Genomic DNA, 14,397 nt, shown 5'->3' on the forward strand with positions numbered 1-14,397 from the left:
AAAATTGAAGTGTAAACTACCAGCACCAAGCTTCCTTTGGACTTCTGATAGGAGAGAAGCACAGACTATTAAGGTTTCCAAAGTACTCTGCCTGCAGAGGGAAATGCATTCATAAAAGAATTTCTACATTACCCTTGTTACTATTTCAGACTAAAATCCTGCATGTAGTGGACTTGTTCCTTGATGAAATGTTGGGATTTATCCTGTTCCTCAAAATCATTTGTAAACATTTTTTCTTTATATATATTTGTGGGTCATGGGGCTTGAACTCTGGGCTTGGGCGCTGTCCTTCAGCTCTTCGGCTCAAGGCAAGTGCTCTACTACTTGAGCTACAGTGCCACTTCCGGTTTTCTAGTGGTTTATTGGAGATAGGAGTCTCGTGTCTTTCCTGCCCGGGCTGGCTTTGAACCGTGATGCTCAGATCTCAGCCTCCTGAGAAGCTAGGATTACAGGTATGAGCCACCGGCGCCTGGCCTTTTTTCATATTTTTTATTGTATTGTAAATATTTTTTAAAAATTTACTTAAAATATTTTTGTATAGCTTTGGTGGTAGAATTTACCAACTCAAGCTCCAATTTGAAGGTTGCTGGTAGATTTGGTGAACTTACAAACCATTCACTTTTGTGCTGTATTTACATCCAGCGCTTACCAATCAGGTTTTGTGCAGTGTATCCAGTGCATTAGGGTGCTTTGTAATATCTTCTGTCCAAACCTAGAGCTTGTCTTGCTCTGGATTTAGATCATCATTGGCTTAACAGCTGTGTCCACTGTTCTTCATCTATCTTCTGAGTATCCTCTACCCTCCTGCATGCTGCTGTGTACATAGACTCAGTTGTGTTTTATTCCTAGTGTCATCGTTTATAGAGGACATCTAAAACTCACCACTTTTTTGCTTCCACATTCATTTCCTCCAGTGAATGATACATTATAGATAATGATATTACCTTTATACTTAATTTCCTTGGTTCATTTTCGTTATCTTGTCTTATTGTCAGGAAGTTCTCCTTACTATCTAAACAATCCCTTCCCATTGCCTACCTAAAGCTACCAACTAGCCCTGGCCTTTTACTTGACTACATTACTACATTTCCAAAAGTATTTGAGATTCATTTCAATACACCAGGAGGTCCTCCTCCTGTCAAAAATACAAATTGAATAAAATCTTCTGTGCTCAGAAGGGAGGCATGTGTTCCAAGAAGCACGACTTCGACTTTGATGTGAATATCAAATGATAAAAAAATAGCAGGAAATGCATACTAAGGTCACTATTTTAAAAGATCCATTTAGGTATTGAGTCACTTATCAGAGAACTCACTCTTTATTTTACAATATGACATATAGCCACTTACTATCTGCCTCATCTCTCTCAGAGAGAGAGAGATGTACATATATATATGTATTTCTTTAGCTGGGTACTAGTGGCTCAAGACTATACTCCTAGCTACTGAGGAGACTGAGATTTGAGAATTGCAGTTCAAAGCCTGCGTAGGCAGGAAAGCCTGTGAGACTCTTGTCTCCAACTAACCACCAAAAAGCCAGAACTGGAGCTGTTGTTTAGCTGAAAGAATGCTATCCTTGAGCACAAAAACTCAGGGCAGTACCCAGGCTTTAAGTAGTTGTACAAAGGGATTTCAATGGAAGATCTTCATCAATGCCACCCTTCCATCATTCTCCCCATCTCTCTAATCCCCCATCCTCACAATGTATCTAGTTTCATTTTCATATGTATACATTGAATATTATTACTGTATTCACCCACCCTTCCTCTCTTAGTCATCTGCCACACCCCTCCCCTGACAATACATGATTTTGTTTTCTGGTATTTATTTTGTGTAACTATAAGCTACTTGTTTAAACGAGTGACAGCATTGGAATTCTCTCACGCATACATCATACTTTAGTTAATGTTTCTGTATATGGGCATATGATCGTGCATATGTTTACATATATATTAGTATATTATGTTTAATATAAGCATATTATATATGCTTACATTTATATTAGTTATTTAGAGAACATATGAGAATTCATGCATGTATCTTTTGACCCTGTTAGCTGTCTCACCTTCAGCCCTTATTTAACAGCTCTGGATCTTAGTCTGAACATCGGTCAGATAGGGATGTTCAATGATGCCTTGTTGAATGGTACTTTCCATTTCTCTCTGCCAGGCTTGTCAGTTCAAGGTGACTGTTGTGTTACATGCTGATAAGCACACTAAATTTAATGATTATAAAACCTCACTAATTAAATCAGAATTTGAGGCTATTTGGATAAGGTTGAGAAGTTTGTTGTTGTTGTTGCTGTTTTAACTAAGAAGAAAGGACTAGCCAAGCAAATTCTTCTGTCAGCCAGAATGGAGATAAGAAGAAAACTTGAGCTACTTGCAGCTTTTAGGAACTCCAATTTGCAAATAAAGAGAAAGAATTAATTAAAAACAATCATTATCTAAGCAATTGAAAGGGCTGGGGAGACAACCTATTTAGTAATGCTTGCCACTGGTTCCTGTGCAATTAGTTTCTCTGTGATTTACAAAAGCGAACCTCATTAAAGCTGCTCTTCAGACATCTTATCAATTAAGATGTGTTGCTTCCAGTGATTCGAATCTGTGAGTTTTTCTAACACTGAAAAATGGAACATTGAATGAGGGAAAGTACTGTCCTTTGCCCATGGCCACCAGAATTGTGGGAAAGGCCTGTTTTCACTCATCCTAATTTATACAGCTGCTACAACTCTTAGTTCCTGTCCTACCATTAATTCATTGAATGTTTATTGACAGATACCAAGGATCTACTATACAATTGCTGAGGCAGAAGAATTTTTCTTCTAGAATCAAGGTACATAGATAAACTTGGCCTTCTATAATAGTGAACATATTTCTTTCACTGCATGATGCGAATGCTGATAAATCCTAGATTTTGCAAAGTATATTTAATAATGACATCAATTGCACACTGTACATTATCTCTTGAATGAGACAAGACTTTTTATTATTTCACACAGAAATAATCAGTTTGGCCGATTCTAACCTTTGGCAAAGCCAAAAGGCTAGAGCTGATCACAGGTAATGACCAGGAACTATGTTTCTGTCCCCATGCCTGGCAAAGGTAGAAGATCTGAATTCAGCTTCATGCTTGATTATACACCATAGGTCATTGCTATAACTTACACATTTTCCTAGATGCAATTACTTGCTGAGTGTCCTTATTGCCATTTGTAAGTTTTTTTTATTGTTCTCTGCTCAGTTATTAAAGATTAATTAGAAATAATGAGGCTGAGTTGGATCATGCTGTTTGCCCACCCATCCTGATGACCGGGATCAAAATTATGACCTTTTCTGCACACAAATCTATAGGACCTGAAGTTTATGCTGGCTGTTTTTGTGAATAAGACTAAGCACTGTGGAACAAGAACTTTGATTCTGAGTCAGACTGTCTACATTCAGTTCTCCATGACTCTACCATGGAGATGTTTCTCTCTTCTGGGCTGTGGCTTCCCAATTTCTTAGAAGAGAATAGGAGAACCACAAAGGTTAATTACAATACTGTATTACACACAGACATTTAATCAAGCCAGGGACATACCTGTAATCTTGGCTCCTCAGGAGACTGAGATCTGAGAAACATGGTTCAAAGCCGGCCCAGGCAGGAAAGTCTGTAAGACTCTTATCTACAATTAACCACCAGAAATGGAGCTATAGTTCAGGTGATAGAGCACCAGCCTTGAGCAAAAAAGTTAAAGGACCATAACCAAGCCCTGCACACACACAAAAATACGATGAGCCTATGCACATAAAATCTAAAATCAATTCTAGTAACTTATCATCTAGTAACTTACCATTATCATAGAAGTCTAATGGACCAAAACAGTCTGATGTTCCAATGAGGAAATAGTGGATTCTTGGAATACTTGCTTGTTGAGTTCAACAAACTTTGGGGTAGATTATCAAGCAGATGGCTTATGAGAAGTTTAGAGAGTCAGAGAGAAATAACAGGGATCCATGAAGAAAAAGTCATGCCAAATCCTATATAGTGCAAGGGATATACTAGGCTTAGGTCTATGGCTTTCAGATAATCTATGTGTAAGTATTTCATAATATCCTACTGGATAACTGAGAAATTGGGATTAATGTATGGTGTGGGGAGCCATTTTCTCTGTTCTTTCCCAATATTCCCTACCCCAGCTTTCTGTTTATTTTCCTTTATCACACATCTATTTGGTTTGTGGATTCCTTTATTTACTCATGATTATTTGGCTCCAGAAGGATAGGATCCTTGCTTGTTTTGACAACAAGAACATCTCTGTGAACTAGCTCAGGACCTAGCTCATTGTACCTTGTGTTCTACCTTTGGCTTCACTGTGTATGAATGCCTAGAGTTCTCTATAATCTGTCAAGTATTTATGTCTAGCTTCCACATATGAGAGAAAACATGTGCTGTTGTCTGTCTGAGTTTGGTTTACTTCACTTACCATGATTTGTTCTTGGTCCATCCATTTCTCTGAAAATATTATTCATTATAATGGCTGTATAAGACATGACAATATTTGTTAAGGTATTTTCTTTTTGGTTACTTTTAGATTTGCTTTCTCTGATAATATGTTTTCTTCTGGGAGCAATCAGAGAACAAGTTGCATTCAGAATAAAATCCAAACTCCAAATGGGCTCTACCCACTCAGTCACCATCTTCTTCCCTTGTCATTCTCATCTATATTCAGACTCTGGGGACCACGGACCATTTCTGTTGTGGTTTGTGTATGCAGTGAACCTCACAGGCTCATATATGAAAGCTTGCTGCTACTATTTTGAGTGGTCTAGAGAGTTCAAGAAGTAGAGTTTAGTTGGAGGAAGTGGGTCACTAAGGGTGGGATCTTTGGAGTATCTTGTCTCTGGCCTTTTGCTGTCTCTGAAGAATTTCTTTTGCCACCTGCTCCAGCTGCCATGATGTTCTGCCCACGTGTATGGAGCCAAATAACCACAGACTGAACCCTCTGAATCTGTGACCCTGTGAATCCTTCCTTCCTTAAGTTGTTTATGTCAGGTGTTTAGGTCATAGTACCAAAAATAACTGATATACTTTCCTATCCCTGGGTCTTTGCATAAGCTGTTCCCTCTGCTCAGATTGCTATTATTGGTAATATTGGCTCCTCATCCTTTACTCTCAACTTAAAAGACACTCTCAGTGTCCTTCATCCCATAGACCCTTCTCTGTTATGTTCTGTCTTACCTCAGATCCGCTCTGCCTCAGGTCATGCACTTCAATGAGCACTTGCTTATATATACATTTATGTGGGGACTGAGGCTTGAACACACGGCCTTGTACAAATGTTATATTGATGGACATGTTTATTTCTATGCTGTGTGTTTCTCCCTTGAAGTTGTATGCTCTATGAAAACAGGGCCTTTCACCTGGTGCTTAGCACATTCAGCCAGCAGCTGTTTTCTAAATAACGAATGATGAGTAAATGCACATGTTGGTGGGAAGGCAAAAGGAGACAGGAGGAGAAGCAAGGCTGAGTGACAGAGGATGGCAAGATTAGGACCAAGATCATTTCTGCTACTTGGTGGGTGATGCTGGCAAACTAGTAATAACTGGGACACAAGAGGAAGGCTGGAGGAGGAGAGGACCAGTCTCTGTTAGGTGGGGAGGGGCTGTGGAGCCACCTGTCTGGCACTTCCCGTTTTAGATATCCATTTTAGCTCATCTCAGTAGGAAATGAGTACTGTTCTCCCTAAGTTGACCCTTTCTCTAGGGAGACCCACCATCACCTTATCCCATACCCTAACTCTTCCTAAGTTGAACAGGTTATCATTGGCCTTTCTACTTATATATCACATCAAAATCTTCCCTGAAGGGCTGGGACTTCCAGAATCTCCCAGTGAACTAAAGTGAGGACACTGGTGCGGAGAAGTTACTTAATGACTCAAATGTTAGTTCTGCCATTTTGTAGAGTGCCAGCCTGGATATCTCATTTAATTTATTTACCTCTTGGTACCCTTCGTTTAAAAAATAGGACTAGCTGGGTACTGGTGGCTCACACTTGTCATCTTAGCTACTCAGGAGGCTAAGATCTGAGGATCACAGCTTGAAGTTTGCCTAAGAAGAAAAGTCCATGTGACACTTATCTCCAGTTAACCAAAGCAATGGGGAGAGGGAAAGAGAGAATGAGGGTAGCAGAGCAAATCAGCTTCTGAAGGGTCCTCAGGGGAAGACCTTGATTAAGTGAGCTTGTGCCATGTATAATGATGGTGAGGTAGTAGGTTGTTTTTTTGTTTAGTTTTATACTGGGGGTTGAGCCCTTGGCCTTGATCATGTTAAACACCACCATTTCCACCCTAGCTCAGCAATTTTTTTTTAAGGGAAGCTATAATCCTATTAAATCTGTTGCATCCTCATTTATGCCCATGTTTGCCCAAGTGCAGAGAACTAAGTTAATCCTTACTGAAGGACTCAGCCTAGAAGTAGGAAACAAGGTGATGAAATGGTTTCAGCTATGTTTATTAGACATTGATGTAAAATACAGGAGTGTTGATTGCATGATGTTTGGATGTGCTCCCCCCCCACCTTAGGACATGTGGCTTTTCACTGCAGAGCAAGGCAGGGATGCCCTTGCCACAGCCCTGGTTCCGGTGGTGGCTGGATTTGCAAGGGTCAGCTGAGTTGTGAGTATATTTAGCTTAGGCTAAATGCCCCCGAGAGGATGACTATCATCTGTTTCCAGTTTAATTGTGTTTTGGAACATGGCCCATTTTTTTCACAGATGAATAAATATTAAGGTTTTTCCATTTCCTGGGAAAAAGCAGATTCCGAAGTACAAATTACCAAACTTATTAAATCAAATTAAAACTAAATGTAAAGAGCTGTGGACTCTATTTACAAGCACTTGTTAAAATATACTGCTCTGGAAAATGCCATGTTGAGGGTGAAAAGTTGCCTATCAACAATGACAGACCAGCCACTATTTCATTCGCCATCAGCGTGAATGGATGGCATCATGTCTTGATAAAATGATTAGGAATAGTGGCTAAATAGTGTGGTGACTGTAAGTAGTTTCATATAGTATTCCAAACCCTTTTTTTAATCCAAATATTCCATGTTTTTCACACCTTTAAGAATAGGTAAACCTGGAAATCTGTATATGTACATCAAAAATATATAAATTATTTTAAATATGAGTATTAATTATGAGTCTTCACCCAAGGCTATTGAAAAAGCAATTTGGTAAGCTTTATTTGATTTTTCATAAATCATGAAGTTCCTGATGAAAATCTTAACTGAAAAGTTTGATATAGAGTATAATACATGCCTTTTTGCTGTATAGACAGTTACTGGTGGTAAGTGATTGCTCTTATGTCAGCTTTGCTAACAAACAGCTAAAGTGAAACTACATCCCAGACTCCCTGACTTCCATTCTTGTCTTTTTTCTTCCTTATCTTCATGCCTCCCTGAAGTTAGAATTGTAATTAGCTAATATGCATATAATATACATATATACATGTATATACATATCGGCAATGTTTATCTTAGTCTATTTTATATATATAACAAACTATATATAATATAACTAATATATTATAATATATCAAATCTCTTATATAATCATATATTATATAAATATATTATATATCATAATTGTATAGTATAATATTAGTAAGAGGCTTTATAATATATAACTGTTATTATATTATTACTTTTATTATGTTATTATAATGTTAAAAATATGTTTATATAAATATTTATACATATATATACATACATCTGAGACTGGGAAATATATTGAGAACACAATCTATAAGAACAAAAGCATATATACATATATACAACATATGAAAATATATATAAAGATATGTACATGCATTATATGGTATAATAATTTTATAGCATATATGCTATATATTTTATGCCTATATGTTATATATAGTCTGAGACATATACTATATATACATTGTATATGCTATGTATAGTATATATAGACTAATATATAGTCTATCTGTAATATATATAGCAGATATATATCTATATATACTATATATTATATATAATCTGATATGTACACATACACACACACACACACACATACATGATTGTCTTAGTCTGTTCATGCTGCTATAAAAAATACTCGAGACTGGGAAATATATAAAGAACAAAATATATAAGGAATGTATAAAGAACAAATCCAAAAAGGACAAAACCATATTTTCTCACTGTTTTGGAGGCTGTGAAGTTCAAGGTCAAGGTACTGGCAGCCTTGTGTCTGGTGAGGACTGGCTGTTTGCTTTTGAATACTATAGCCTCACTTGGAGGGACAAAGGGCAAAAAAGGTTGGGTGCTATGTCTTTTAAGAGGGCTTTGACCTCATTCAGAAGGGAAGAGCTTTTGTGACCTGGTTACTTCTCAAAGGACCTATTCTTAAAATGATTGCATTAGAGATTAAATTCCAGCATGAATTTTGGATGGACATACATAGAGCAGAATTCCATATGTTTTCTCTTTGTGAATGCATTTTAATGGGAACAGCCATTCTGTAAAGAATAGCTTATATACGCTGTTGGCAATGTAATTTTGTCTTCTTCCATGTCCACACTGCTATTATCCCACCTTTATCATTTTCTCATCAATCTCTGAGGAAATAAAAAGTGGTAAGACAGGGTGTGTTGTAATGTACGTCTGTGGACTATGACAATAGCACAGAGAGCAGACAGAATTCTCCTTACCCAACAGCCTGAGACGCTGCTGGAGTCTAAGACCTTGGGTAATCTTTCTTGGACTACAGGGGCTCATGCTGGAGAAGGTCCCCATGACAGATCAAAACACTCACTTTGCTGTTTTACTCTGTATTTCTTCACTCAAAAACAATTCTACAAGTCTGAAATGAAATTAACTACATATATTGTCACGTCTTTTTCTCTTTTGTGCCAGTCCTGGGTTTGAACTCAGGGCCCGAGCCCTGTCGCCTGGCCTTTTTGCTCAAGGAACTTGAGCCACAATTCTACTCCTTGCTTTTTTGGTGATTTATTGGGGATAAAGTGCCATGGACTTTCTTGTCCAGCCTAGCTTCTAGCTGTAATCCTCAGATCTCAGCCTCCTGAGTAGCCAGGATTACAGGTATGACACTCTGACACCTGGCTTATATGTATTTTAAAGTGTGACAAATACTAATTTTACCCTACATTTAAAAAGCCTACATTTATAAGTAAGCTTACATATTATCAATGTAGGATCTTAGAATGTCATTTGCCAAGTTGTAATGTGTTTAGATGTCAACAAGACAATTTTAAGATGAAGGAAAATACATAAAGATTATCTCATGGATTTTTTTCCAGTTCAAACTGATGCTTGGAAAGATTAGATTTTGTGACACTAAACTTCTTCTGTAATAGCTATCAAATGTACAAGTTGTCATAAGTGAAAAATTAAACTATCTTACGTCAGAATTCTTAATTTGCTGACATTAAAAGTAAAATAAGCATTATCATTTCTGGAACATGTAGAGATTCAATAATTTGCCCAAGATCCTTTCTCTTGAATTATATTTTTCTCTGTTCCATATTCAAAGGGACAAATTTATTAACTCTGGGAAAGCACCCAGTTCTCCTTTACCTGAATCCAATTCTCTGCTAAGTGCAAAGAGGCGCCTGAATCCTTTGCGTATTGACCGAGATGTAGTCTTCAATGATTGGTACACTGTCATATACACAGAAATCCAAAACTTACATTTTTTTCCTAACATGTCAGGTAGGATACCTTTTCTTATTTAATTATTTCGATTTTTAAAAAAATAAAAATGGAAGACATTGAGAACTACAAACAATGACACACTCTTTGGGATTTTTGTTTCTAAGAAAAGTAACACAGGTATGTAATAATTCAGTGATAAAAGTTGGGATTTTTTTGTTTGTTTTTTTGAAAACAGATCTCCCCAGAGAGCTTTTGACATTTGTCATGCCTTTGAAGCTGTAATAGAGAGAGCAATTAGATCATCTAGACTGGCAATCCAGCCATACTGAAGTATGCTTTTTCTCAAGGAGGGTTTGTAGCTGTCAGGTACATTTCCAGTAGCGTTGGGACCCAGTGAGCCATGTCCTCTCCCTTGAAGCCTTTGCAGTCACACTTGCTGAGTTAGTTTTCCCACAGGCTGATAGCTTGGGTCATTCTTTTCTTCTACACAGTCCTGCCCTATGAGTCTAACCAATGTATGAGTGAATTATTGTGACTTGTTACTAATGTGTTGGGCTGGAGGCATGGCTCAAGTAGTAGAGTGTCTACCCAGCAATTGAAAAGCCTGGAGTTCAAGCTCCTCTGTCATCCTCACAGAAAAAGGAAGCCAGTTCCCAAACTCTTGTTGTTGTATGGCAGGTGCTATGTTAATTCCTTTGTTATACATGTGAAAGGGAATCCATTTGGTGCTTTCTTGGAACTACAAGTGAAGACCACAAAAAAGAAAAATGGAGAGAAAGGCCACATTGCTCTCTCTCCTTTTGAGAAGTGTGCTCACTTTCAATAAAGAAGACAGACATTCCAGCATATTCGCCTCTGCCTTCTTGTTCTAAGGGAGTCTATTTTGCTGGGTTGAAATCTCCACCCTAACCTGCACACCCTTTTCCCAAAAGCATTATCATCAAGCAAACCCAAATCACAATGCTCTGCCCCTGGGGTAGATGAGAATGAGTCCTTTGAGATGGTTGTACTCAGTCTTTTCCTTTGCCTGTTTTCTTTCAGATCACCTCGACTTTGGTCTCTTGGAACTATCTGCAAGGGGCAGCTATAAAGTAAGCCTACATTTAGAATTTTTTTCTTAGCTACAAATGGAAATTGTGGGGACTTTATTTATGCCCAATGGTTTTTGCAAGAGTTTTGTTCAAATATTTTATCAACGAATAGAATAAATGGGTATTTCATATATGGGAAAGATAGTACATTTTAAAAACTTACAGAAATAATCCATGGATAGAAATGAAATAAATAAGTCACTGCCTATCATGTTGGGCATTATAGTATAATAAGGTTAAATTTGCAGTTTTAATGTGACATCCTCATCCAAGGCAGTGTGAGAATCTTCTCGAGGGGCACATGACAATAGCTTCTTCTGATGTATTACATTGGGACTTTATCCAAGGGGTCTCTCAAATGGCATTAAGCATCTGTTAATTTGTAGCAGACTGGCACTTACTGGTTAATGACGGATATTTCTTAAGGATAATGAGTTAATTCAATTGCCTTTGGTAGTTCTGTGAAGTCTTCACTGCTGTGGGGCAACATGTACCCCAAATGTGGATCCAGGTGCTTGGTTCTACTTCCTGCTTGTGACACATAATAGCTACATGCCTTGAGGCACATATCCAAACTCTCTTGATGCCTTGATTTTTTTTTCTCATCCATGTAACAAGCCTGTTACAAGCCTGCATGTTGTGTTGCAATGAGAGTATGACAAGAGTTACATTAGATGTTATTTAAAAAATGTTTTTTAAAAGTGCCAGGTGCATAATTATCTCTGTAAATAATGATTATTAAATAAATGAGAATAAATTTAAGAATATAGGACTATCCCAAGGTTCCGATTTCGATTGTTAAAGTGAGTGAAAGCTGGTCTGACACTCTAATAACAATAAGTACACTACTCCCAAATCAGGGTCTCAGAGTAGTGTGCTTATTGTTATTAGAGTGTCCTGAGAAGGAATGCCTGCTTGTGACTGGCAAAGGAGATATTTAAGATGTATACAAGGAGCTCAGAGCATCTTACAGTACCAGAAAGTGATAGCACTAAAATATAAAAGTCCACAATGATGGATATGTGTCAAAAGGACAACAGGACGACTTCCCCATGGCCAAAGCTGAACCAATCTAAACAACATTATATTGGGATATAACCTAAATATGAAATATGTATCTATACTTAAATGCATAAGTGATTGGAAGAATTGAGTAGATGAGAAGAATGAACTGTCCCATGCAGAACCATGTAGACATTCTGCTTTTCAGGACATAAAGCATCACCCCTATTGGGACCACATGTGGTATTCAATCTAGGCAGGGAGAAAAAGCAATGGAGCAACCTGCCCAATGCTACCTGAAGCCAAGGACTTAAGGTTACCATCAGCAGTGATATGTCTTTGAGAGCAGATGGCTTTGACATGGCTTTGCCTGTGGGGTCATCTTCCCCAAACCTGCTACCAGGCTCTGATCATGAAAAAGATATGAGAGAAGTCTCACTACTCAAGGAGCTTCCCCCAGAATATCCCACCAGTACTCTTCCAGACTGTTGAGGTCATTAAAAACAAGTGAAGGTTGAGAAGTGGTCCCAACCAGGAGAAGTCTAAACAGATGTGATGATTAAATGTCACATGCAGTTCTGCAGAGACTCCTGGGACAGAAACAAGGTTGTCATATAAAATTAAGGAAGTCTGAATAAAGGATGGGAGTTATTCACAATGAGGTATAAATACTGGTCTACTCACTGTGATAAAGCTCCTGTAATGTCAGGTGCTGATGTTGGGGGAGTGGTCTGGGATTCACAGAAACCCTCTGCACCATCTTCACCACACTCCCATCAGTCTCTAAATATTCAAAACTAAAACATTTATTAAAAAAATAAACCAGGGCTGGGAAGGTGGCTTAGTGGTAGAGCGCTTGCCTTGCATGCATGAGGCCCTGGGTTCGATTCCCCAGCACCACATAAGCAACAAGAAAAAAAGCCGGAAGTGGTGCTGTGGCTCAAGTGGTAGAGCACTAGCCTTGAGCTGAAGAGCTGAGGGACAGCGCCCAGGCCCAGAGTTCAGGACCCACGACTGGACCACCCCCCCCTAAAAAAATAAACCAATAACAACAAACAACTAGTTTGGAAGAATACTTCGCAATTTTTTTTTGGGGGGGGGGATCTGGTCGTGGGGCCTGAACTCTGGGCCTGGGTGCTGTCCCTCAGATCTTCAGCTCAAGGCTAGCACTCTATCACTTGAGCCACAGCGCCACTTCTGGCTTTTTTTCTTTCTGCTTATGTGGTGCTGGGGAATCGAACCCAGGGCTTCATGCATGCAAGGCAAGCACTCTACCACTGATCCATCTTCCCAGCCCATACATTTTTAAGAAACTCTAAAAGTTATTTTAATATTTTGGAAAAAAAAGTAAACCTAATTCATTTATTCTGAGACTCACAAATAAAGAATTATATTCTAGATTGAAGTTTTGAATTTTATGATTCTATATACACTTATAGTAACCCACAAAATGAGGAAGAAGCTGCTGGGGGTGGGAGGGAGTACGGTGGTAGGTGCCTATAATCCCAGCACTCAGAATCCTGAGGCAGGAACATCACAGGTTTAAGGGTAGCTGTGTCTACATAGACAGATCCTGTCTCAAATGAAAAACAAAAAAGTAATAAAAATTGAGCCAGGTGCTAGTGGCTCACACCTGTAATCCTAGCTACTCAGGGGGTTGAGATCTGAGGATCTTGGTTCAAAGCCAGCCTGGGCAGGAAAGTCCGTGAGACTCTTATCTCCAATAAGCCACCAGAAAACCGGAAGTGGCGCTGTGGCTCAAGTGGTAGAGTGCTCGCTTTGAGCTGAAGAGCTGAGGGACAGCGCCCAGGCCCAGAGTTCAAGCTCCACAACTGAAAAAAAAAAAATGACAAAGCCAAAGCATTTTGAGAGGATGATTATTTGAGTACAAAGGGGGATTCTCACCATGTGATTCTGTTGTCTGTTGTGGTATGGCAGGAGCTCCATATTTGTTTCGGGTCCCACAGAGTTGCTATCAAGTGTGGGCTGCTCGTGTTCCTTTCTGGAGGCTGAGGTTGCTCTAGCTGTGGTTGTTGGCAAAATTCAGCTGAGATTGTAGAACTAGTCATTCTCTCTGTGGCTGACACCTCGAGCCACATTCATCTCCCAGGTGTCTCTTACTGTTCTCCTATCTGGCATCTCACAGCCCTAATACCATGGCAGCTTAGTTCTTCTAAGCCATTAGGAGAAACTCTCTGGTCTACTGAGATGGAGTCTTCCATTGCAAGTGACCTAGTCCAGGCAATGTCTTTCAGTTGTTAATGCCATGCTCTAATTGGCTAAAAGCAAGTGCCAGGTTGGGCCTGCCATTCATGGGTGAGAATTACCCAGAAGCATGACGTGCCAGAGGTGTCACTGAGCATGCGTACTGCAACACGAGCATTATAAGCATACTGGAAGTGATCACTGGGATCTCCCCCACACACAGGGGAGCAAACCAATGAATGGATGGACTCATAGGAAATGTTCACCTCCTACTTCTAAGCTGACCCACAAATTGTTTAGCAGTGCCTCTCAGAGTTTTCAGATCAGGTTATCTGATCAAGGAGTCAAGAAATAATGGTTGGAGTTAGCTCATAAGACTATATCAATAGTACTTTTCTTCCAGTGTTGAGTAGTCTTTTTCTTTT

The 14,397-nt window shown here is 38.9% G+C and overlaps 1 protein-coding gene across 2 annotated transcripts in view; it reads left to right on the forward strand.

Annotated features, from left to right (window-relative positions):
- Ncald (neurocalcin delta) overlaps nucleotides 1-14,397 on the forward strand; it is a 377,152-nt gene that overhangs the window by 174,727 nt on the left and 188,028 nt on the right. Inside the window, exons 1-2 of one of the 2 annotated variants that reach the window (XM_042672985.1) lie at nucleotides 2,818-2,834; nucleotides 10,716-10,765. The gene's annotated coding sequence lies outside the window, so the exon portion shown is untranslated. Of the gene's footprint in view, nucleotides 1-2,817; nucleotides 2,835-10,715; nucleotides 10,766-14,397 lie in introns of those variants that run through there. The other variant, XM_042672983.1, reaches the window with a different exon arrangement.

This window comes from Dipodomys spectabilis, unplaced genomic scaffold (genome assembly GCF_019054845.1).
Source record: "Dipodomys spectabilis isolate Male_0828 unplaced genomic scaffold, ASM1905484v1 ptg000783l, whole genome shotgun sequence".
Taxonomy (NCBI): domain Eukaryota; kingdom Metazoa; phylum Chordata; class Mammalia; order Rodentia; family Heteromyidae; genus Dipodomys; species Dipodomys spectabilis.